At 44.2% G+C, this 24114-nt stretch overlaps 2 protein-coding genes across 4 annotated transcripts in view; both read left to right on the plus strand.

The window, feature by feature from the left end:
- Positions 1 to 24114, plus strand: part of LOC128074290 (uncharacterized) — a 497996-nt gene that overhangs the window by 386427 nt on the left and 87455 nt on the right. The gene's annotated exons all lie outside the window — the stretch shown is intronic.
- The window catches only part of ELOVL7 (ELOVL fatty acid elongase 7), a 31006-nt gene continuing 21762 nt past the window's right edge, over positions 14871 to 24114 (plus strand). The window contains exon 1 of one of the 3 annotated variants that reach the window (XM_052670473.1): positions 14871 to 14971. The gene's annotated coding sequence lies outside the window, so the exon portion shown is untranslated. Of the gene's footprint in view, positions 14993 to 18781; positions 18876 to 24114 lie in introns of those variants that run through there. The other 2 variants (XM_052670470.1, XM_052670471.1) reach the window with 2 other exon arrangements.

Consider the following 24114-nt stretch of genomic DNA (forward strand, 5'->3'; position numbering starts at 1 on the left):
CTCACTGGATGCTATTCACCAAGCTTTTTAGCTTAGAGCTGGTAGTCCCCTGCTTTTCAGACATCGCCCGCCTTTCCAGGCAGCCTCCATGCCATTCTTCCCCACCCTGGGTGCTCAGGCCACGTTCAAAGCAGCAGAACACGTGTGCTTAGCTCTGACAGCCATTTGGCAATGTGAGAGCTGAACTGCACCCACAGGATGAGACAGATGGGAGGAGAGTTCATTCGCTTTTTCGTAACCCTGTACATTAACATATACAAGCAGTTTCCAGAATAACATGAGCTGCTTTTTAACTTGCATTCAGTGCAATACTCTTCAATGAAGAAATAGATCATTAGTTCCCACACCTGCGGTTTTGTTTGTTAAGTCACTAGAAAATATTGTCCCGAAAGCCTGACATTTACATACTATTTTTGCGTTATAATCCTCTCATTTTCATTATTTTTTTCTCCAGCCACCTACAGCTCCTTAGAATCTTATTCTCACTGAGAAAAACTATCATGCAAAAGTTAGTTTATCTAAAAGAGGCTTAGTTAAACAGAAGTATGATTGAAGCATTGTAAACAATCAGGCACGTTATTCACTGCCATAACAATGTATTTTCCAATTCTATAACTTCACATAACATAGAACTGTTGCCACCTTTGTTCTTTATCCCGGTTTATAGATGCTACTTCTCCACAATCTTTCTTTACTCAATTTCACATTTCTGCCTTTCCCCCCACCATTTTCTAAATGCCATTTTGCCTTAAATTTAGGCCACTCTGATTGGGGTTACATAATTTCTTTTAACATGTTCTTCACTGCCTTGTCCTCCCTTCAGCACAACGACCGGCAGCCCTCCATGGAATGTGTAAGTTCTGCTCATCCAGCATTGAGATATCACCTCTTTTTCCTCCAGAACTATTCATCAAATCTGGTCCAGCCTTTTTTTTTTTCTTCTTTCCCCCTCACGCTCAGAGCTGATTAACTTTCTGATTAACTTTCATTCATTAATCACCCTTCCAGATGACTTTCTCCTCCTCACTTACTCCCATGTCTGTCACCTGTTTAATGAAAGTTGTCACAAATTTTAAGATCATTCCTATGCTGAGATCTAGCTAACTACTGTTTATTTTGGCTTCTTGTGTTCTTTTTTAACCTTTGCTTTTATTCTACCACCATGTCACTTCCCCTTTAAATCATTTTTTTCTTGCTTCAGCTCAATTCATGATTTTGACCTAGCCTGTGCAAGCAGTCTTTGTTCACTTGCTCTTTCAGCAAATATCTCCACCCTTTTTATGACCTTACTCCAAGCTGGTCTACCCAGGTTATAACTTCTCATTCTTATCAGATCTCAAGACCCACTTCTGTCATTAGATCTTTAGAAAATGAGTCAGACATTTGTTTTCGGTTACCTCTTAAATATTCATGAGACATTTTGCACTGTGCTCTCACCTGCATCACATGCTCTCACACCATCCTGGACATCCAAAACCCTCATTAACCTAAACATGGGGAACTGACTGCAGCTGACAAACATCATGCCCTGCTTCTGCATGACCACATCATCCACACTCTTGTCCCATCTGAAAGGTTTTACCCATTCATTATATCAGGACTCATATCTTCTCAGCTCCAGAGTGTGGGTAGAGTAAATATACTAATGATTTAGTATAGTGGACAAACTTTCACCTGTTTTAGCAGCAAAACTAAGTAGAATTTGATTTCATTCACAAGTGTATTTTAGGTTCAACAGCAAGGAAATAGAGAGGATATCTACAAAGAACTTGCACACAATTCCTCGACAGAGATGCTTGATGCTATTAAGAGCTGTTTGAAGAAAATGATAGCTGTCCCAGACCTGATAAAATCTGAGTACATGGTGCACAAAGCAGCTGAGATGTTGTCTCTGACCGGACTCTGTAGAAATCTGCGGGTACACAGATGTTCCCTGGCAGCCTGATCTGGTGGGTAGCAACCCTGCCCACGGCATGGGATTGGGGGCCAGTGGTCTTTAATGTCCATTCTTACCAAGCCATTCTATGATTCCATGATTCCGTGATCCAATCAACATTATCCCACTCTCAGCCACTACTTTCTACAGGATTCCAAGTCATGACCAGAGTGGGCAAGGCTGGGCAGAGCCAGCAGGAGCCCAGCTCCACCACTTCTATCAGCCTCTAAAGTCAGCAGCACTCAGGCTCCTGGAGGGCGCGTAGCTCAGGGCAGGCCAAGCAAGCGCAGAAATGTCCTGGCAGCTTGGGTGAGGGAATCCAAAGCAGTTAAAATTAGCCTTACCCCACCTCAGGTGGCAAGGAGGAAAGCTTTTGTGCAGAGCTGCATTGCTTCTTTAGTTTCCATGCTCAAAAATCCTGCCATGTCTTGGCAGAGTCTTTAAAAAAAAAAAAACAAACCAATGTAATGGAAAGAATTTGTATGGAAACTATCCTGCTTTGTCTGCTTTTTTTTGTTGTTTTTTTTTTTTTTTTTTTTTTTTTTTTTTATGTGTAATCCATCATGCTTTGAAATTTCCAGCCCATTCTCAGCCTCACCACCTTTGCAGCCTGTTGGGGCGGGTAGGGAAACAAGATGTTTTCTTAGGAGCTCTAATCTAGAAGCCTTTTAACAGTTAAAGATTAACCATTAAAGCATTTATGGAAAAGCACACATTTTCCTGACATTTGACTCTTGCCTGCCTCATTCTGTAACTCAGCTATTGGTAATGCTTCAGTAGCCCACTCACACTTAGCAGGCTGGCAAGAAGATGAGCTCTAATCTTAAGTTGTAAGTGCACAAATGCAGGGTGAAGTGATTTTCCTGACTGGGGAGGCACAAAGCCTGTGAGGACTAGCAAGCTTGTGTGTAATGCTGTTTTTCAGTGGTGCATTTTGTTGGAGATCAGGATTTCTGTGATGGTTTTTGTTGAGCTTCTTAAGTCCGTCTTAGTGCTGCAGTGTAGGGGAGGAGGGCTGCTCATATGCCTGTACATGTAGGCAAATAGATGAATGCAGTGAATCAGGCCCAAGTGAGGAAGTTCAAGCAAAACAATAGCTTTTTAGGAGAAGAAAGCATGTATCTGTCTGGAAAAGTAATGGTCTGAAATGGTCTTTTTAGACATAATATGCTTCAGATAAGAAAACCCAATGCTGAGGCACTGGTAGCAGTTAGAATCATGGAGTTCTCTGTTGTAACAGACCTTCAAGATCATCAAGTCTGGGAACCATCCTGACTTACTGGGTCCCATCACTAAACCTCCCTCAGTGCCATGTCTGCATACTTCTTGAATACCTCCAGTAATGGAGACTTCACCTCTTCTCTTGGCACGCAGTTCCTTGGCCACCCTTGAGCATTTGAATCCTTGCTAACATCCAGTTTGCATCTCCACTGATGCAGCTTGAGACCATGAGACAGGTGTTGATGTTCATATTGAATATGAATGGCCAAATAAGATCTAGATGCTCAAAACTTCAAAAACTCAACTGGATTCTCTTGCAAATTGACAGATATTGGGATCTTTCTTTTACACTTGCTGATCAAAAGTAGGTCTGAGGTCAGCAAAAGGTTTCCCGCGCAGCATTTTGCTCTGTACTTCCTTAGTGCTTCTGAGACATTTGCTTCCATCTCCATAAAATCACAATAGAAACCATTTCACCTGAAATACCTAAATCACTTCTAAAGAAAGAACATGAGACAGGCTGGACTGCAAGATCAATTTGCTTTCAGGAATTTCAGTGGAATTTGAAATGGCAGTTCAATTTCTGCCTCAGACAGAAAATTAATTATTTCTGTAACGAACTTTGCTGTGAAATCACCTGCATCTTCTACCAGAATCAAATATCTGGGACAAGAACTAACCAAACCAACAACGAGACAGTGCTGGGAAGGGAGTAAAGTTGTTTTCTCTTTATTATTTATTTTTAATCATTATTTTACTTTTTATTATTGTTTATTAATTGGCAGTATGCAGGACTTCAATATCAAGATTTTTATCAAGATCTTAGGGGGATTAGGGAGCATGTCATAAGAAAGAAACCTAACTTCTGAACAGCTTCATGTGTGGAAAAGCTGACACTAGAAGCAGTGAAGGTGCTTGGGGGTAATCACTATTTGCTTATCTTGAGTACTTGTCAAAGAGAGAAGCTGCCTTAAAAACGGTGAGAGAGAAGAGTAAACATGGCAATTTAGAACTTCCTCTGTATCACAATGGCATCATATCTGCAGAGAGAAATTTCAGCTGCACTCATATGTATGAGCTTGTGCAGCTTTTGAAACTTTTCATATAAGTAGAACTCATTATAAACTACAAAGTCTGAGATCAAGCTGAGGGCAGCTTAGAAGCCTGAGATGTCTCTGAAAACCTCATTGTAAATTCAGATTTCTTGTTCTGTCTCCTGTCTCAGTTAGCAAAAGCAGGCACAATAAATACATTAACAGTTTACTTCATCCACTGTAGAACCTTTGGATATGAAGAGCAAGCTTCAGTGTACTCTCTAGAAATATTTATAAGCCATGTCAGAATGACAAGATTGTATTTAGAGGTTCTCTACTATCCAGTGGCTAAGCTTTGAAGGGAAACTATAGGGTCACAGAAGTCATCCAAAGTTCCTTACCTCTAAAAGTCACTTCTGTATATGTATGCGTATGTCACATGCACAGAAAAACTGTACCTCAACTACTAAACTGAGTGAAGAGTGTGGGTCTTGTAAACTTCCCTGGAAGTTTAAAAATCTGAATTTTTATCCAGCTGAAGAACATTGTCCTATGTATTACTCCATAGTAGAATACTGTTGACTAACGCAGGAGGTTCCCTGACCCATAAAAAATAGAAACTAAAACGTGCAATCTTCTTTTTAAAACTCTCAGGGTAGGTTTGTTTTTGTTTTTTTCTTCGTTATTTGTTTGGGTTTTTTTTTTCTTTTTTTTTTTTTTTGTTTGTTTTGTTTTTTGCTTTTTTGTTTTTTTCCATAAGACTCAACATGCTGTTAGGAGTTGCATTAATCTCTGTTTGAGCTGTTCTTGTAACTCATTATTTTGCCTGTGGCTGCACTAGAGTGAGCGTTAAGGCATGTCAGAATGGGTGGAGATTTGAAAACAAGTCCTCTTAAAAGGATTTTTTTCTCAGCTCCTACCTACACATAAGAGTTAGATAATGCTCTGCCATCTGATAAGAAGCCACATCCCCACTTCCACCTGTTATTCTTGACCTATTTTAATTCTTGTCCCAACACTAAAGAAATTTGCTAAAGAGGAAGAATATCCGTTCCTTTTATTATGTGATTGTTGATTGCTGTTGTCCAGCATGTCCCCAGATGCAATTGTTGAGGGTGATAGGACAGTATTCTCCTTGGGAGAGTGATCCCAGTGTCAGCAAAGCCCCAGCATCCCCAGCCTCATCAGCATTCCCCAATGCACGTTGGGTGTCTCACTGTCACAACTAGTTTCTCAGCTAAAACAGAAGACCGGGAACTTTCTTTTTAATAAACCATTTGGATCACTCAGGTCAGACTAAAAGTTTCATTTCTTTCTCCTGCCTTCCTTCCACATTGGCCTCAGAATCCCCTGCAGAGCATTCTAAGTTTCAAGGCAGATTCTCCAAGGCAGAATGAGTTTCTCAAATCATATTTCTACTCCTATCTTTAAGCCTTGCCTTGAGCTCTGCTGTTTGATATCTCTGCTGCACTTCTCTGTACACAAGAAGGAGACAGTTTTATCTCAAAAAACTCATTGCTCTGAATTGTTGGCAGCGATTTTTTTGCTGGCTATTAAAATAGGGATTTTGAGCACTTTGGAAAAAGAGCTCTTAGTGCATCTCAGAAAGCACGTCCCATCTGATAAGCTGTGGCGTCTTTTAGTAGTGTTTGCCTAGAAGATCACTCTGTAGAAGAAGCTGCCTTGAAGATCAATGACAGTATGGGAGCAGAAATGCATCTGTGCTGGGTTGTTCATTTTGAATTATCTCTTTGTCTGTCATGTGGTCCACCAGATTTTTAATAATAAATCCAGGCCAGTAAAATGCCCAAGATGAGGTGGTACTCAGTCCAGCAACAGCCCATGCAGTTGCTGGACTAGCTAGGCTGTCAGATCCTCTCCTCCACTTCTGCCACTATGCCAAACAAGCACAGCCAGCTTTGTCAGCCTCCACCATCTGAAGTGTGCTTATGAGCCCTCGAAGAAACTTCAGTTACTTACTCTGCACTTGCTGTTGCTGTGGTTTCATGCTGCAGACAGTTGAGCTGACACGAATATAAGGAGTTCAGGAGTGTGCAGTCCTTTTGAAAGAGATCTTTAATTATAAGGGGAAAGCATGTGCTGTCTTACTGGTGTGTGGTGGTGATTGTCTTGATTCTGGCTGGAATAGAGTCAATTTTCTTCAGAGAAGCTGGTGTGATGCTTTGTTTTAGATTGAGGATGAAAATAATGGTGATAACATGTCTGACACAGGGTGACCAAAGAGACATCTCATGCTGCATGGCATCATGCTCAACAATAAAAGCTGGTGAAATGAGGGAGGAAGGGGGATATTCAGAGTAGTAATGTTTGTCTTCATGAGAAACCACTATGTGTGATGAGCCCTGCTTCACTGGGAGTGGCTGAACACCTGCCTGCTGATGAGAAGCAGCTTTGCTTTGATTGTGCAAACAGCTTTTGCTTTGACTAGTAAGCTGTCATTACGTCAACCCACAAATCCTTGCACTTTTACCTTTCCGATTCTCTCCTCCATTGCACCTGGGAAGAATAAGTGAGCGGCTGAGGAGTGCTGAACTGCAAAGTACCACAGAAATCAAGGAGCTACCTGTAAAAATATCATATTAGACCATAAAGGTTGGAGAAGAAAGGTGTACGACAAATAATTATTTAAATAAAAGTCTGTTATAATCCAAGATTACCTGCCTTTCTCCTGGAGGAAATGATGGTGACATGTATACGTGTCTATCAGGAGTGTGTACAGAAGATCAGACTTGTTTGGAGAGCACAGAGAGTAGTCTTCTGTAAGTGAATGGGAACTAATAAATGTGGCTTATCTACCTGCATATGCAATTTTATTTTCAATTTGTTTTGTTGTGGTCGCATACTGTAGGCTATTTGGTTGGACCAGGGGAGGTTTAGGTCAGACATCAATATGAATTTCTTCATGGTGACAGTCACCAAGCATTGGAATAGGTTGTGCAGGGTAGTGGTGCAGTCCCCAGCCCTGGAAATGTTTAAGTGGACATGGCACTGTGAGATATGGTTTGGCGGTGGAACTCAGTAGGTTAGACTGATGTGAACTCTGATCTTTTCCAATCTAGATGATCTATGAATCTTTCTACTACTCTTTGGAGGAAATATAAAAGGTACAAAAGAGTGGAGCTGGAAGAAAGGAGGAGAGTACATCCTTTCAAAAAATAAAGGCATCAAGCGTCCACAATCCTGTATGTAGGAGCATGATCATGAAAGATGTCCTTAAAGCCTTTTTCAAACATTTCTAGATAAATGCATGTATAAGTGAAGATTGGGCTTTGTTTTTGTTTTGAGTGGTGTTCTTTCAATTGCTCTTCTGTCTTAACATCAAACATCAGTTGCTCGATTTATAGTAGTAAAGGTGTGAAAGACCATAGAAGAAGTGTAATTAGATACAAAATATAATATAGATTTCTATTTGTTGACTCCTGCTACCTGACCAGAATCAGCATTTGTAGAAACCCATGTGATATAACTGACTGCAACCTAATGGTATCAGATGCAAAAGTCACACAAAGAAAACATTGATTGCTAAATAGGTTATGAGATTCAGTTTTGGGGAATTAACTGTCTCACAGATATTACACTGCCAGTGAAAGCTCCATTTCAAAAACAAATTGTTTATTTGTGTAACCTAAGTATGACAGTATCACAGAAACTATGAAGACTCCTGTACTGTGCAGCAAGACCAGACATTGAAATTCTCAACATTTTTTTCTTCTGAATGTATTGTAAGCTCTTTATTAGGAAATCAGCAGTAGTGGTTTTAACACGTTTCAAATGTGTCTTGCCTATGGCTTCCCTTCTGCATGTATTGGAAAGCATGAAGGACATTTTTCCACAGCTCATCTTTCCACTAACAGTGAATGGATACCTTCAGTTTCAAAATAACTTACTGATCTGCTGCATATGTATCCAGCAAATGTATGTGGTGAGGAAAATGAGGACCAGGATAGCCTTTGCCTGAAATCAATGGAGCCTCCAGCCAGGGGAAGGTACAGAGTGTTCACAGAGTTGGTTGAATATATTTTCTGTTTTCCTGATCTATTTCTCTGCATTGCATTTTTAAAAACACTACTCTAACTAAGCCTTAGTTTTGGTGAATAATTTCTTGGTCTGATTTTATTGCTGTTCTGCATCCTGTTAGTACTAGCATACTTGTCAAGGCCGAGGGTTTGCAATGAATTCTAAAGCTGTCTTCTCTTGTTCTTTGTTCTTGTTCTTATCTCAGAAACAGACAGAGAAATGAAAGGAAAGCTGCTCTGCTGCTAGTAAAGCTCCGCCACTTAGCAGCAGTCATGAGTATTTATGTGAACACTGCAAGAGAAATACAAGGACAGAAAAAATAAATGGTTGGTCTTTGGAGATGAACTTTTGTTGTCTCCCCCAAAAGACCTGTGGATGTCCACTGTTCATGGTGCTCCTCAGTTTACTGATGTCTCCTGAGCCTTGGATTTTGAGCATGGCACAAAAGGAACAACCAGGAGCTCTGGCCGAAAAGTTGCTCTCCTTGCTGCTGAACCCAGGTGTACATCTGTGTAATGCACATGTGGCTCAGCAAAATGCCTGGAAACAGGCAAAATCAGTTGAAGCTTCTGCAAGGACTCCAAATGATAAAGGGAATGTTCATCAGCAACATTCCTGCCTCTGCTGTTCAGGGATCACAGCAGACCACCAGCTCCTAGAGCATGGTCTTTTGGCCAAGATGCCCAGAGAGGTGCCTTGCACATCCCTGTGTCATCATCAAGAAGGGACAGGTTACTTGGGAAGATTACAAGGAAGTTGCTAAGGAACGCAAGGAAGAAGTTAGGAAGGCAAAAGCCCAACTTGAACTCAGACTGGCCACTGCAGTAAAAGAGAAATAACAATCATTTTAGAAATATATCAGTAGTAAGAGAAGAACCAAGGAAAATGTCCATCCTTTACTTCATGCAATGACCACTGAGGATAAGGAGAAGGCTGAGGTCCTCAACACCTTCTTTACATCTGCCTTTAATATGAAGATCAGTTATCCTCAGGGCACTTTACACCCTGATTTGGAAGTCTGGGATGCTATGCAGAATACACCCCTGGTGATTCAGGTAGAGATGGTGTTAGAGAGCTCCTCCTCCATCTGGACTGTCACAAGTCCATGGGCCGGATGGGCTCCATCCTAGGGTGCTGAGGGAGCTGGTAGGGGTTATTGCTGAGCAACTCTTGGCCATCTACCAGCACTACTTTTATCTGGAGAGGTCCCAGAGGATTGGAGGCTTGCCGATGTGACTCCCATCCACAAGAGGGGCCATAAGGAGGATCCATGGAACTACAGGCCTGTCAGCATGACATTTGTACCATGGAAAGTTATGGAGCAAATCATCTTGGGTAAGATCATACAACATGTGCGTGGCGTCCAGGGGATCATATGCAGCCAATATGGGTTCATGAAAGGCAGGTCATGCTTGATCAACTTCACCTCCTTCTGTGACTGGGTGACCAGACTGGTAGATGAGGGAAAGGCTGTTGATGTAGTCTACTTAGATTTCAGCAAAGCCCCTGACATGGCCTTTCACAGTATTCTCTTAGGAAAACTGGCTGCCCATGGCCTGGACAGGTATACCCTTCTTTGGGTAAGGAACTGGCTAGAGGGCTGTGCCCAGTGGGTAGTTGTTAATGGAGCTAAGTCCAGCTGGTGACCCGTTACAAGTGGTGTCCAGAGGCCAGCACTGGGGCCCATCTTGTTCAATATTTTTGTTGATGACCTAGACGAGGGGACTGAGTGTACCTTCAGTAAGTTTGCAGATAACACCAAGTTGGGTTGTGGTATCGATCTGCCTGAGGATAAGGAGGCCCTTCAGAGGGATCTGGATAAGCTGAGGTGAATGGGATGAGCTTCAGCATGGCCAAGTGCCGGGTCCTGCACTTTGGGCACAACAACCCCATGCAGTGCTATAGGCTTGGGGATGAGTGGCTGGATGACTGTGAAGAGGAAAGGGATTTGGGGGTGTTGGTTGATGCTCGGCTGAATGTGAGCCAGCAGTGTGCCCAGGTGGCCAAGAGGGCCAATCCTGGTCTGCATTAGAAATAGTGTAGCCAGCAGGAGCAGGGAGGTGATCATCCCTCTGTACTCAGCACTGGTGAGTAGTTTTCACTACAAGAATGACTTTGAGGCCCTGGAGCGTGTCCAGAAAAGGGCAATGGAACTGGTGAGGAGTCTGGAGCACAAGTCTTACGAGGAGTGGCTGAGGGAGCTGGGATTGTTCTGTCTGGAGAAGAGGAGGCTCAGGGGAGACCTCATTGCACTCTACAAATTCCTAAAGTGAGGCTGTGATGAGGAGGGTTTTGGCCTCTTCTCCCAGGCAACAAACAGGACCTGGGGAAATGGCCACAAGTTGTGCCAAAAGAGCTTTAGGTTGGACATAAGGAAGAACTTTTTCTCTCAAAGAGTGGTCAGGTACTGGAACGGCTGCCCAGGGAGGTGGTGGAGTCGCCGTACCTGGCAGTGTTCAAAGGTGTCTGGATGAAGAGCTATAAGATACAGTTCAGTAGCATACAGTAACAATGGTAAAGGGAGGATGGTTGGACTCTTGTAGATCCTTGCCAATCTTGTGATTCTATGATTCTATGACCATGTGATACTTAAACATGGGTGAGGAAGCTGTCCCTTTCATTTACAGATAAAATGCAAATCAGCAATTACCCAAATCCAGATCCACTCCTGGCAATGATTTTGCTCTTGTGCTTGCAGACAGGAGTTATGTACAGCATGGCACGCCACAGCCATGTGCACAGCTAGATCTTCACGAGCACCAAGAGCTTCTCTAGGCTGGCCTTTTTTATATACAGGTTGCCTAATTAACTCGCTTGTTTTCAAGAGCATAAGGCAAACCTTAAATTAGGTAAAAATCCTCTCTGATTGTTCTAATTTGGGGCACAGTCCATGCTAGCAAGCACTTCATTACTGATCTTCCTAGCACTCTTCTGACATATTTCTATGGTGAGAAGCTGCCTGGAGCACAAGGGCAGGTTCAGGTTGTATATCAATTTCTTCTCAGAAAGAGTGTTGAGGTATTGGAACAGGCTGCACAAGGAAATGGTGGAATCACAGTCCCTTGAGGTGCATCAGAAATATGTAGGTGTAGCACTGAGAGACATGGTACTGGGCATGACAGTGTTGGGAGGATGGTTGGACTCAATGATCTTAGTGGTCTTTTCCAACTTAAGGTTCTATGAGTTTGTGATTACAAAGTGATGTTGCTGCACATTCCCCTCTTTGTTGACAGGTTTTTGTTTGTTCTTTTGTTTTTATAGTATCTGTTAGACTCTGCCAGTAGTCATGGAGCACTGCTCTCCAAAACAAAGTTATTTTTACTGATGTGTTTACTCTCCCAGCACAGGGCTGGAGCTGTAGTTATGGCACAGTATTGCCACCAAACACAGACCCTGATATCCTCCAGGTTACCCAGACATTCCTTTAATTTACTCTATGTTAGCTCCAATGGAATAAAACATTTGTTGCCATCACTGTCAGTAATAAGATATGAATAAAACTTCATTTATAGAAGATTTAGCTACTAATTTTGTGAAGAAAACAGTGTATATTTTATGTTATGGACATATTATATGTGTATATAAGTGTACATATACTATATCCACATTACAAATATTTCAAATGTATACTTACAATGCATGTGCATATATATTAACACATGCATATCTTTAATGTGTATGTATATAAATGTATATAAATATATATATGTATGTATATATATGTATATAATGTATATAAAATGTATATAAATATAAATATATAAAAAACCATGACACTACCCTTATTAAATGTTATTAAGCTCATTTTTCATACTCACAATCACTGCTTCTGCTTCTGCCCCAGCCATTTTCTGCCTTATTTTTGGAGTAGCTTCCTTCAACCTTGCTTAGCACCGATGTCAGCTGCACAGAACAGCTCTCCATGACAATGACCTGATGATTTTATTACTGTTACTTGAGATGGGGAACTTTACCTATAAAATCACTTATCTGAATAGATTTGGGAAGAATTTACAAACCAGATGAATCCCTGTTGCAGTACCTCAAAAGCTCTGCAGTTGGCACAAACCTCTGTACTTACTCTGTGCAACTCCTCAGCAGATGTCCATGGAGGGATAGGGACTAGGGACATTTCCATGTCCAGTGCATATGTGGGACACTGCTTTCCTCTCACCATGCACCATGGTGAATGCATAGGTACCTCATGGAGGATCAGCTGCTTCAGCAGCGTTATCACCAGCATTGCACACTTTTTCTTCAGCAAACAGCAATAAGATCCTGAGAGTGCAAACCAAGGAGGGTACCTTTGTTGCCAGTGCCACATGCACACCCAGCAAGGCCTGCGCTTGCTGCAGCTGCACAGCACTAGTTGTGGCAGCAGAGCCTCATGAGCAGCATGGATGATGTTAGGGAAAGCAATGCTGGGTAGCGTCTGCTCTGTCAGATTGGTATGCAGATAGCTGCCAATGCTCACCCAGTGACTCCTGGTCTGCTTACAGCATGCAACCTCAGCAGGTTCCCAGTGCTTGAGGGTGCCCTGGGGAGTAGCTCCTGCCTGCATCCTGCTGCTGCCTTCTTGCTCGGTATGACCCTGGATAGTGTCCACCTCCGAAGGCTTTCGAGGCACAGCCTCACCCAGAGCAGGGCAGTGCCCAAGACCTTTTGGTGAGGCAGCAAAACTAGGAAAGCGTGGGCCAGCTGTACGGTGGCAAGTATGGTTTCCCACATGGTGCAGAGCAGAGGACACCCGGTGACACCCTATGCTGCTACAGTGCCATCCACATCTCCTCACTCCTGAGTGGTGAATGCAGGGGGGGCTCAAAGGGCTGCCTGACCTGGCCTCTGGGAAAACTGAGCTGTTGCAAGCTACCTCTCCTACAATTTCAGTGTGCCTGACCTCCCTCATTGCCTGGGCTTCCTCTTGCGCAGGGCAAAGCTGCCTCCTCCCACTGTCTGCCCCTGCTACATACAGCTGGGAGTTAATCATTTACCTGCTGCCTGCATGCTGGCCATTACTGCTGTCCCATCCGCCCAATGCTTGGCATCACCTTTGCTCCTCAAGCACACTGAAGGCTAGGCTGTGTCCTCCCTTGGTGGGGCTCCCAAAGGAGAACCAGTGGCAGCTGTTGCTGACATCAGATGTGCTGGAGCTGCCAGCTTGCATCTGGCAATTGTCGCCAATACTTTTTTCCCCACTAATGACTTGAAATGCCTCATGCTTGGAAGTCTCCAGGTGACCTACTTAGTTTTATTGTTATGCTCCACAGTGCCCCATTTTGTCTTAGCCAGAACAGCCCTATCAGGCATGGGAAAACACAACACATGGATATTACAACACACACACAATATTAGTGGCTTGCTGAGCTGTATGGCTGTATCCCTTGGACAAGTTAGGACTTAGGAAGTGTGAGGCTCCCCAGGCTCTGCCTGAGCAGAGACATGCTGATTTCCACTGTCTGCTTGTAGTTCTTCTTGGCTGATATCTTACAAAAAAGGTTTTAAACAAAGAAATCAAAGAAAGTTTCCAGTTTCTGAACACTAAAGGGTGGAGGGGGGAATGGGATTGTTTAATTCTGTTTTGTGATTTTCCCGTCCTAAGTGACACAAGTGGTATTGCTCAATGGACTGTCAGATTTCTACATAACCCTTTTGGCCAAACCCAATAATCTCATTATGGTGCCTTCCCAAAAGTGCCAGGATTTCCTCACTCAGCATAATCGCAAAGGCAGCATGAAGCAAACCCCAACCTCATGGCCTCCTCCCTGCTGATCTCCCTCCTAATCAGCTGCTCAGCGATCTGAGTTTCTATAGGATCTGTTAGGAGCTGTGTTTCTCCATCCCCACCTCCCCACCTGCTTTCCAGCTCCTCCGATATCTCCGCACTCACAACACGCAGTTTTCTGTGCTGCCTTCTGCCACCTCTGTCTCTGTGTTTGAGCTCCTTGGGGATGCCAGGACAGAGGCCCTCTGCACTTAAACACCGCTCTGTTCACACCACCAGCCCACAAACCCTTTTCTGCATATTGTAAAATGTGTTTGGACGTTCTCTTCAATTTTGCCCTCATACCCTCTCCCTGCTCCTTAGTTTCAGACTCCAGTTACTGCCTCCTTGTTAATAACCTCAGAAGCATCATTTGCAGCTTTCTGTGGGCTGAAGTGACGAAAAGACCAAAGGAGCATCCTCTTTCACCCCAGGAATCTCCCATCACCCCCCTTTTGTCCTTTACGTCAGTAGATGGGGTCACTGGGAGCTTCATCTTCATTCAAAACGACTTTCCGCAAGAGATCCGTGGTACCCACAATCCTAAGAGGATGGAAGGGGGCCTGAAATACTGAGCTAAAGCCGAGCAGTGTAGCTTTGTTGTATTTTATTCTCTTTTTTGCTATGAAAGGAACGACTCCATCTACCAGGTTTTGCCTTCCGCGACTCTCGTCTCGTCTCGCTGCTCCGTGAGCACAAAGGACTCGCGCAGCCATTCCGACTCGCAAACAGCAGCTCTCCGGGGCAAGCTCGCACACCGCGGCGAGGCTCCGACGGAACACCAGCGCTAACCTCGCCCGGCTCGCACAACCTGCCCGCCCCGGCCCGGGGGCGGCGGGCGCTGACTCAGTGCCGCGCCGCGGGAGGGAGCGCGGGGCGTGTCCGGTGGGCGTGGCCCGGCAGTGGGCGTGGCCACCCGCGCTCCCTGTCGGGGGCGGCCCGGCGCGTCCCGCAGTTATTGCCCGGCGCGGGGGGGGACAGGTGAGGCTGCGCGGCTGCCGTGTGAGTGCTGCCGGGGCGCGGGGAGGGCGGGAGGTGCGCGCGCGCGATCCCCGGGTTCCGCGCTGGGGACGGGACGGATCCTCTGGTGGCTCCCGCGACCCCTGCCCCGAGCTCGCGTCTGCCTTGCCTCTCCCCTGTCCCCGTCATTGCTCTCTGGCTGCTCCAAGCCTCCGAGCTCCGCTTCCTCTCACCGCGCTGCTCCCTCGCGGTGCCCGCTGCCACCGCGCCGCCCCCCGCGGTGCCCTTCCCCTGGCCGCGCTCCGCTCCCCATCGTTCTCCTCCGAGCCCCGCCCGGAGGAACCGACCCTCCGGCGAGGAGGCGCGGAATGCCGGGGCGTTGCGGGCTTTCTTAACTGCGAAACGCCTTTTCGCAGTCCCCGGAACGAAGAGTAGTCGCGGAGGGCTGCAGATGCCGGCGGCAGCGGGGAGAGGCGTGGCACACGTGGTGGAGTTCTTCGAAGGCAGCGCTACAGGGTGCTGTCTCGCCAGGGGCCGTCGGGCGGGTTGGGCGTCCTGTGGGCGCCGCCGCCTCCTTTCCCTCTGCCAGCCGGTCCGGCCCGAGCTGTGTGCGGGACGGCGCTGGGCGAGCGGCGGGGTGAAACCCCATTGAGTGCCGGAGGATGCTCTGCGAGCAGAGAGCTGCAGGTCGGCTCCGACCGGTCGCTTTGAGCGTGTGGCAAATGGAGAGAAGTTGTCTCACGCTGTGGGAACAGATCGGGAACTTTCTCCCTTGCCCGTTTCTCATCCAGACGTCGCGCTCTGTTTGAGAGCCGCCCCGTGCGGAGGTTTGGGCGGTTTCAGCAGCGCGGGGCTGCAGGCACAGCCCGACCGTGGGGGGCCGCCTGGGAGCGGAGCGCTCGTGGCTGCGCGGCGTAGCACAGGGCTGGGAAAACTGGGCCGGGCTCGGGCCGAGAGTCTTCCTTGTCGGCAGCTCTGTCGCTGGCGCGGGAAGTAGCGCAGCCTTCCTTGCAGCGCGTCAGTCAACTTTCTGCTAAGTACTGTGTAGGAGCGGCGGGAGGCAGGTTGTGCTGCAGGAAGCGATATTCATGGAATGTGCTGGGAGAGACGCCGCGGCGTTAGGCGAGGAAAATACACGCCGCGTAGGATTTGACTAGTTACAGAGCTCTGAATATTATGAAATGTCTATCAGCTAATTGCACGCTGCCGAAAGAACTAACCAGGTATCCTGTATCTGGTATCCTGACGTGACTCTGCTGCCTTTGCTGACTGTGCCGTGCCCTTCCTGGCATTGTTTCTCCCTGCCGCAATAAACCGGAAAACTGTGACACTTTTTTTTTTTTTTTAACTCGCTACCTTGTACTTTTGCTCTTACTCCTCATTTAAACCTTCGCTTATCTCTGCTGGCTGCTGAGCCTGAGCTGTGGCACAGCAGTGCCTATGCGGGTCTCCCACGGCTGCTGCAGGGTGGGAAGGATGTCGGAAGCATTAAGCTGCTTCCCAGACCGTGTGCTGCCAGAAAGAGCTCTGTCTCTCTCAACTGCTTTTGTCCTGGTTTTCTTTCCTGGGGTCACAGTGGGTGACACACAGGTGCGCTTCAGTCTCTCTCCCCCCTGCCAAACTCCATGCAAAGTTTGAGAACTGGCAGACCTCTGCTTGCCTTTTCTTCTGCTGCCATTTGTTGATGCTTCCAAAAGCAGCTCTGAGTGTTAAGGAGGGAGCCAAATGCTGGGAGACTCAAAAGAGAAGCTATGCCAATTTAAAAAAAAAAAAAAAAAAAAAGTGTATCAGGAAGAAGAACACAGAAATTTGTTCTCAGGTTTAGTCTCAGGAGTTTCCTGCTCAGTTAAAATTACCTTAAATACAATTGCGAACTTGGTTGGTAGCTTCACATAGTAATACTGGACCCGTTGCTTACCTCAGTATGTGGGCCGTGTGCTGCAGCTGCAGGAAGCAAATGCAGCCTAAAGGGTGAAAAATAAACTTTTTCCTATTTTCCTATTGAAATATTTGAACAAAAACATTGACAATACATTCTGTATACCTGGTTTTACTCTTTCAATGTAGCTCCTTTTAAAGGGAAGAAAATGAAAGCTAAAGGGACATGCAGTGCAGTCTGATTTTTCTAGAGCCTGTTTTCATGTGTGTGATTTGCCAGAAGTTTGTGCAGTTTCAGGTGATATGGCAGATAATATCAGAAGGACAGAAAAATTTTTAAGTGAAATCCCAGAAGAAATAGTATTTGTTTCAACTGATAGTAAGTGTGAGTTAAGCCTGATGATAGAAACACGGCACAGCTTGGGTATTTTTTTAATGTCTTTGGTTTCTGTGTCTGATGCTGAATATTGAACAGGAAATGCTGAGCAGTGTTTTTCTTTCCTCCTATAACGTGGTAAAATGCTCTCTGTGTGCTTGTTATGTTTTCATTTTTTTTCCCCTTGGTGTATCTCCCTCTGCTTACACTCTGTTTGCTTTTGATGGTTACACGAAATATTTCTTTACTTAAGATGTTGAGTAAAGAAGACCTATATGCACTGTAACTAGAAGGTAATGAATGGAACAGTGGGAGAAGAGCGCTAAATATAGAGCGGCACAGGTGTGCACAGAGGCTGGTTTGTTACCTTGGTGCTGTATGAGGATAGCAGGATCAGAGTCCTCTGACATCAGCTGGCATGCAGCTGACCTCTGTGACTGCCCCTTGCGCAGCCTGCCAGCCCTGAGCATGCTGGGTGCCGTCGCAGAGTAGTACAGATGTCACAAGGAGGCTGAATTCAGGTGGCAGCAAATAAGCACAGTGAGTCACCGTATTTGCCAGGAGCAGTGGTATTTGGATTGCCCCCTCCCCTGCGCCAGGGCCGCGTCACCACTGTCAGCGCGATGGCTGCTGTCTCCCCTCACCTGATCCCTGATCCCACCTCTGCCTCCTGTTGCAGTTTCACAGCGTTTCTCCTATCCTCTGTCAGTGCTGCTCCTGTTGTGGTTGGGTGCTGAGTGTGGGCCAGCGCCCTCCTGGATGAAGATGCTCTTTCCTTTTCCTGTGGGTGGTCTCCCCCCTGCCCTTGTGTTTCACAGTCTTTCTATGAGGCCAAGAAAGGTTGCATGAGTAAGGGGCTGTGTTGGAGTAGGAGTGAGTAATGGGGGTGATGTAGATTAAGATGACGTTAGTCCCATTAAAGGGGCTTTTCCAATTGCAATCTTAATCTGTAAACAACTTGCTGGTCGTCTTGTCATGTTTTTGTGAGTTCCTGTGTGTTCCCTGTGTGCGTGTAATTGTATCATGAAGTCTTTGCAATTTGCATTATGTTGTGTATTGATAACGTGCCTTGCCCAATGGGACCCGTGTCTGGAACCTCTATTCAAACTACTTTTTTTCTTCTCTTTTTAAAGCATTTTGTCACCAAATGTGTATGAATATGAATGTAAGTTTGTATTGCACAGTTCAGAAATGCATGCAGACAAACAGCTGTTCAGTGAAAAATGCTAGTAACTTCTTACAGGTATCTCCTGAATGGGACTTCAGGAGAGCCCTGCTATTCCAGGGACTGTATTTTGGATTTATAAATATATCTGAGTTAAAAACAGAGCTTGCTAAGAATAACTCCATGCCTTCTATTATTTGTCTCCTAACAAAAGAAGGGGGAAGGGGACAACTCCTGCTGGAGTCAGGAACACAAAGATCAGTTTGTTGATGTGGAGATAATTTGCATTCTGTCATCAATCGCAAAATGATTTAAAGCAAAGTCACACTGACCTGTTTCAGTGCCACTCTGTATCCATGTACAGTATGGGAACATTTCACATTAGAGTTTTAATTTTCTTTAATTTTTATTTTTTTTATTGTGTTTTGTCTGAGCAGTTGAAAAAGAAAGTGGAAAGTGTTGGTAGTGGTTGAAACTGCTGTTTTGTGATACGAGTAGAGAGCAAGGTGAGTGGAAAGGAGGAACTTTGTCTAGAGCTGTTGTTGCTGATGATAATATCTTTAACGGGAAAAAATCGTTCTTCTCAGTGAATTACAGTATGTTTTAATGTATCAGGCTTCTTTCTTCTGGTCAGGATTTAATAGGCAATATTTTCATTTTCTTTACTTTTGATAGACTGCTTTTGGTTTTCTTAATTAAAGATATTGGCTGAAGCTTTGAAAATATCAGGGTTTATAGGTCAGGTGTGTCTGTTCCTTCTGTTAAACAAATACTGTGGTATTTGCCATATGGTGTTATGAACAGATAGGGATGGACTGAACAAAAAGTCTATTCTCTGTTCATAGTTGTACTCCTAATGCTGCCTTTTCCTGTACAGATGAAAATCACTTAATTTCAGATATATATATATTTCAGTTGAATACTGTGTTTTACAGTGTTTACATTTATATCATCACTGTATGATCCCTGTTCAGTTGGCTTAGACATACAGTTGGAAATATCTGAATTGAATTATATTCTTTAATTGCTTCTGTAGTCAGAGTTCTGTGGCTTGTCTTCTCTGTACTGAAATAAAAGGTTCACTTTTGAGACTTTTAGCTGTACAGAATGGGTCTGACAAGCTTAATTAGATTACTGTAATGCACTTAGGAAGTGCCCTGTCCACCTTTATCTGTTGTGACCAAGATGTATAGAAGAAGCTGTGTACAAATGCCAGAGGGCTAATGCAATGAGGGAGGTGTTCAATGTCAGCTTTGAAATTAAAGCTTTGGAAAAACTATTTTTGAGCCATGTTCCGTGTGGCGTTATTGCAGATGCTAATTCCATCCATCATCTGTATCTAGCACAATACCAGAAACACTGTTTTATTAGCTCTTTTGTACTTAGATTACAGTCTACTGAATTTTTTTTATTTTTTTTTTCCATGGAAAAAGTAATGTAACTATGAAGAAAGGCTGTAAGTCAGTTTATGGATAGCTCTGGTGTTCAAGAAATCTCATTTCAGTTCTAACCATGATCCTTGGCATTTTGGGGAGGGAGAAAGTTGGGGAGTGCAGAAGCTGTAAGTTGTTGGAGCTCTCATTGCCTCCCTTCAACGAGTCCTTTGATGAATGTCTGAAACTTTACGGAATAGGAAATCCGCCAGCTGAGTTTCACATTATCTTGAAACAGCTTTCCAAAAAACGACGTGGTTGGTTGCTCAGAGAGGGTCTTATCTGAAGGTTGCAGAAGAAAGCTTCCTGAATACTAGTTGGAAAATGCTCAGTTCTGGTTTGATCTTGACAGATCTGCTGAAATGAGGCTGCTTCTGTATTTTAGAACTGAATAGCTTATATGCCCCACTTGACTTTAAGTTACTGAATAGACAACTACCTCGGAATCCGTGGAAATTGTGCTACTTGATGTGGTGTGCTTGCTTGTATCTTTGTAGAGTGTAATTGCATGTCATCACTTGCTTTCATCCAAGGTGCCAGAGCACTGGCAAAATGTAATTGAGTCTAGACAGACTTTTGTGAAAGGAAAGGGAACTGCTCTTACAGATGGTGGAATTATGTAATCTTGATGCATCTGTTGAGACAAAGGCACAGAGAAGAGGTCCAGTCAATGGGCAAGCATCTCAGTCATGGATGTTGTCATCTGGGTGAGCCTGCAACTGGATCATGTGTATCGAAGATAGTGAGTGTGGGTGAAAGCGGGTTCCTTGGTTTGATTGTGACCAGTGAAATCTTTTGGAGGGGAGATACAAGAGTGGGAGAAAAGTGGCTGCCTGCTGGGAGGATAAGGGTTGTGATGTTGCTCTAGGTTCAGATAGCGGTATGTCGGCTGGTTGTTTGGGATAGTAACTGGAACACGGAGCTCAGACCAAAACTTTAATTTTGTTCATTGTTTTGCTGTGCTGGCAAGTGGGAAAAGAGATACTATTTCTCTAGTAGCTGAGCATCCATGCAGAGAACAAACCAAACACACTGACCTGTTCTGCAGAGCACTGAAACCTCCATGCAAAGAAGGCCGTCTCAGACTTATTTTGGTGACTGAAATGCACAGTTAGATATAAGCCTAATCTTTCTTTGATTTGGAGACGTTCCACTTTTCTTCTCCTTTCCTGATGTTGCATGCTGAGTGAGTCTCGTGTACTGTTAAATGGGAACATCAGCATTAGGCTGAGTGCTCTGCTTCTTGCCAACCTTCTGCACTGAAAGTATTATCGTCTCCTCTGTTATTCTAATGTGGCATACTCACTGCCTAATGTATTTTGTTGATGGGATTATTCATTTATTTATTTGGCTATTTGTATTTGGCAATCTTTCAGGAACAGAAATGGGAAAAATAAGTGCAGTTGATATGAACTGGTTGAATCCCCCACACTGTCTGGCTCAGCTTATCTATTTTAAACTGCAGCCATGTCTTGTGGTCCTCGGCGGTCACCTGTTGCCTGGGAACTGCTGCGCTTATGGAATTTTCTGAGGGAAGGTGGAAAATATTCAGTAGTCCTCCCAGGTGGAATTGTACTTCATGGCATATCTGTGGTGCTTTTCATCCTCTTCTTCTGTAAAGGTATTATTCAGTATTAGGCTAATTTAAAGAAGCTCTAACCTGCACAGTACAGCTCTATTTACTCTTCCTGAGCTTCCTGAAAGTGCAAAACACTGACAATATCTTAACATTCTGGTTAGCACAGGAATTGAGATCAAAGTAACGAGGTCTGGGACAGGTGTCAACCTTAACAACTGTGTCATGTCATTAATATACTTTGCCCATAACATTGGCCTCCACTTGACACTTGGTGTTATGCAAACTGCTGCATGTTTTTTGCTTAGAAGTAGAAAAAAGTGCTGATAGCCTTTTAAGCATCAATTTTTATTAAAAAACTTATTTAAAAATGGCTTAATGGTTCTTTGCTAATCAAACCAGGTAATATTTTTAGCTGGTAAGGAATTTTATTTCTGTGTAAGTTTTTGAGGGTAGGTTGTCATCTGGCTGCTGTCCTGCGTGATATTGCTTTGCAAAAAAGGAGCGACCTTTTTCTTTTGTTTCTGTAGGTCTTTCACTGCTCTGAGTCACCTGGATCAGATGTTTCCTCTCTGTAATACTTGTAGACAGCTGTGAGTGTTCCTGATCCATCTGTTGATTGAGTCCAGACCAGCCAGGCTTTTGTGGGAATCTAAAGGGTTCCTGACACCTTTATAGCCCTCTGCAGGGTATCAGCAGAGCAAGTAGAAAAAAGTGTTTTTGGAGTTCCTGTTAATGTTAAATTAAAGCAGAGGTGCATCCTTCCTTGTGTTCACAGTGTCTCTAAGGTCTGGAAAACTGGATCATCCTGCAAAGGGTGCAGTCATCTCAAAAAGGAAGGGCTCTATGGAAAACTACTCACCAAGTTGTACTGTAAGCAGCACCCAAGGCTTCTTGGGTGGAATGCAAAGACTTAACCAAATTTCAAACACTATCACATAGGGTTTTGTAATATACCAACTTTGATCTTTTCATGCCCAGACTTGAAGTATAAGCACAATACAGTCTTGATAGCATCTTTCTTGATTGTGGATGAGTCTACAGAGTGACTTTCTCTATCTTCCTTGATGTCTGGCATCTTTTTACCTTCTCTTCTTCATCCTTCTGTGGTTCCTCCCTTGAGGACAGAATACCACTGGAACTGGCTGGGAAACGTAAGGCTTTTCTATCTCATGTCAATTTCTGAAACTGTTCCACTTCTGCAGTAATTCTGGTCAAGTGCAAGACAATTTTTTCTTTTTTCCAGGTGGGGATATTCTTTGGGGTACAGGAGAAAAGCTGGGCTTTTCTGAGGAGAAAGTAGAACTCTACTCCTGTTTTTGTGGCTCTTATTTAGTAGTTCTGGCCAAGAGGCCTGAATCTCGAAGTGATGGTATAAGAATAAGTTCATGGCCTGATGCTAATACTTCTGAGTGCATTTCCACAGATTAATGTGACCTTTTGCCATGCTGAAGAATGTTGTTTTTAAAATACAGACAAAGCAGAACATCTCTAATTGCATGTTCTTCAATGATTTGGGACCTCAAACTGCATGTCTATAAATCTTCACCTCTGGACTGAAAAGGTTTATGATGTGGTTGTGTAGTTGCTTCCTGGGGCACTTCAGGGAGCACATCACATTGCCTGATGTTCCAAGATCGAACTGGTGAGCAGCAGCTTTTTTTTTTTTTTTTTTTTAATGACAATGGACTTCCTCATTCTGATAGTTCAGTTTCAAAATGTGCTGAGCACAGACTTCCTTTAAAACGGCTCATCTCATTGCTGCCCTTACCATCTCCCTTCGAAGTTCAGCAGCTTGCGTTGCTCTCCCCAGAGCTGACCACTGCACAGCATGCATCACAGCAGAAGGTTGTGGACACAGCTGGTCCCAGTTTTCTTCTGGAAGAGCCTCCTAGAGAGGTTGCAGTTGCCAGTGTTTACAGTGTGCAACAGCATGTCCGTTATGCTGGATGGTGGGTGGATGAGGAGGGTGTCAGTTCTGGGTCAGCTGCCTTTAGAATTTATGGCTGCTTATTGCAATGCAAGCAGTGTTGGAGTAGAAGGAATGCATTATTTTGCTGCTGAGGATATAAGCTCAGGACCCAAGGCTGGGGAGGCTGAGCAAGTGCAAGGCAGTGGGAAACAATGGTGAAGGAAATAAGTCCATGTCAGCATGAGCAAGTGGTGTGGGAGCAGCTCAGCTATTGTAAATTGCTGCATTAAACAGTGAACAAAATAAGATGTTACTATTCCACACCAGTGTTATCAGTGTTCCTGCTTACTCACATTCTGAACCCAGCAATATTGCAGCTATTGTAATAAAAGTTCCGTGAAATGATAATGACCTTGCATCATGGTTTCTGGGGTGACAGTACCCGAGCTGTCAGTTGCTGTAATCTTGCTGTAGGCAAGAAGAGATTGTAAGAAAATACTTCCTTCAGTACTGATGAATATTCCACGTTTTATTTGTTCACCTTTTTTAAAATAAAATTTTAAGGTGAATGTTACGTTCTTAAGGTAACTGTTTATGCATGTATGTTTACATATTTGTCTCCCCTTCCCATTAAATTCTGTTCTGCTGAGTTTTCATGTTAAAAGACAGCACAATCTTCCTCTCTTCAACAGAAGAAAATCTGAAGTCTGACTTTTCCATTTATGCTTATTCATTGTTGAATAGCTACAGGTACATTCTCACTGATTATTTGGTTAAAAAATATTATTGAAAATTGTCTGCTTTTATTTTCCATTGTTAATAGC

Source organism: Tympanuchus pallidicinctus, unplaced genomic scaffold (assembly GCF_026119805.1).
Source record: "Tympanuchus pallidicinctus isolate F22 unplaced genomic scaffold, pur_lepc_1.0 scaffold9, whole genome shotgun sequence".
Lineage (NCBI taxonomy): Eukaryota > Metazoa > Chordata > Aves > Galliformes > Phasianidae > Tympanuchus > Tympanuchus pallidicinctus.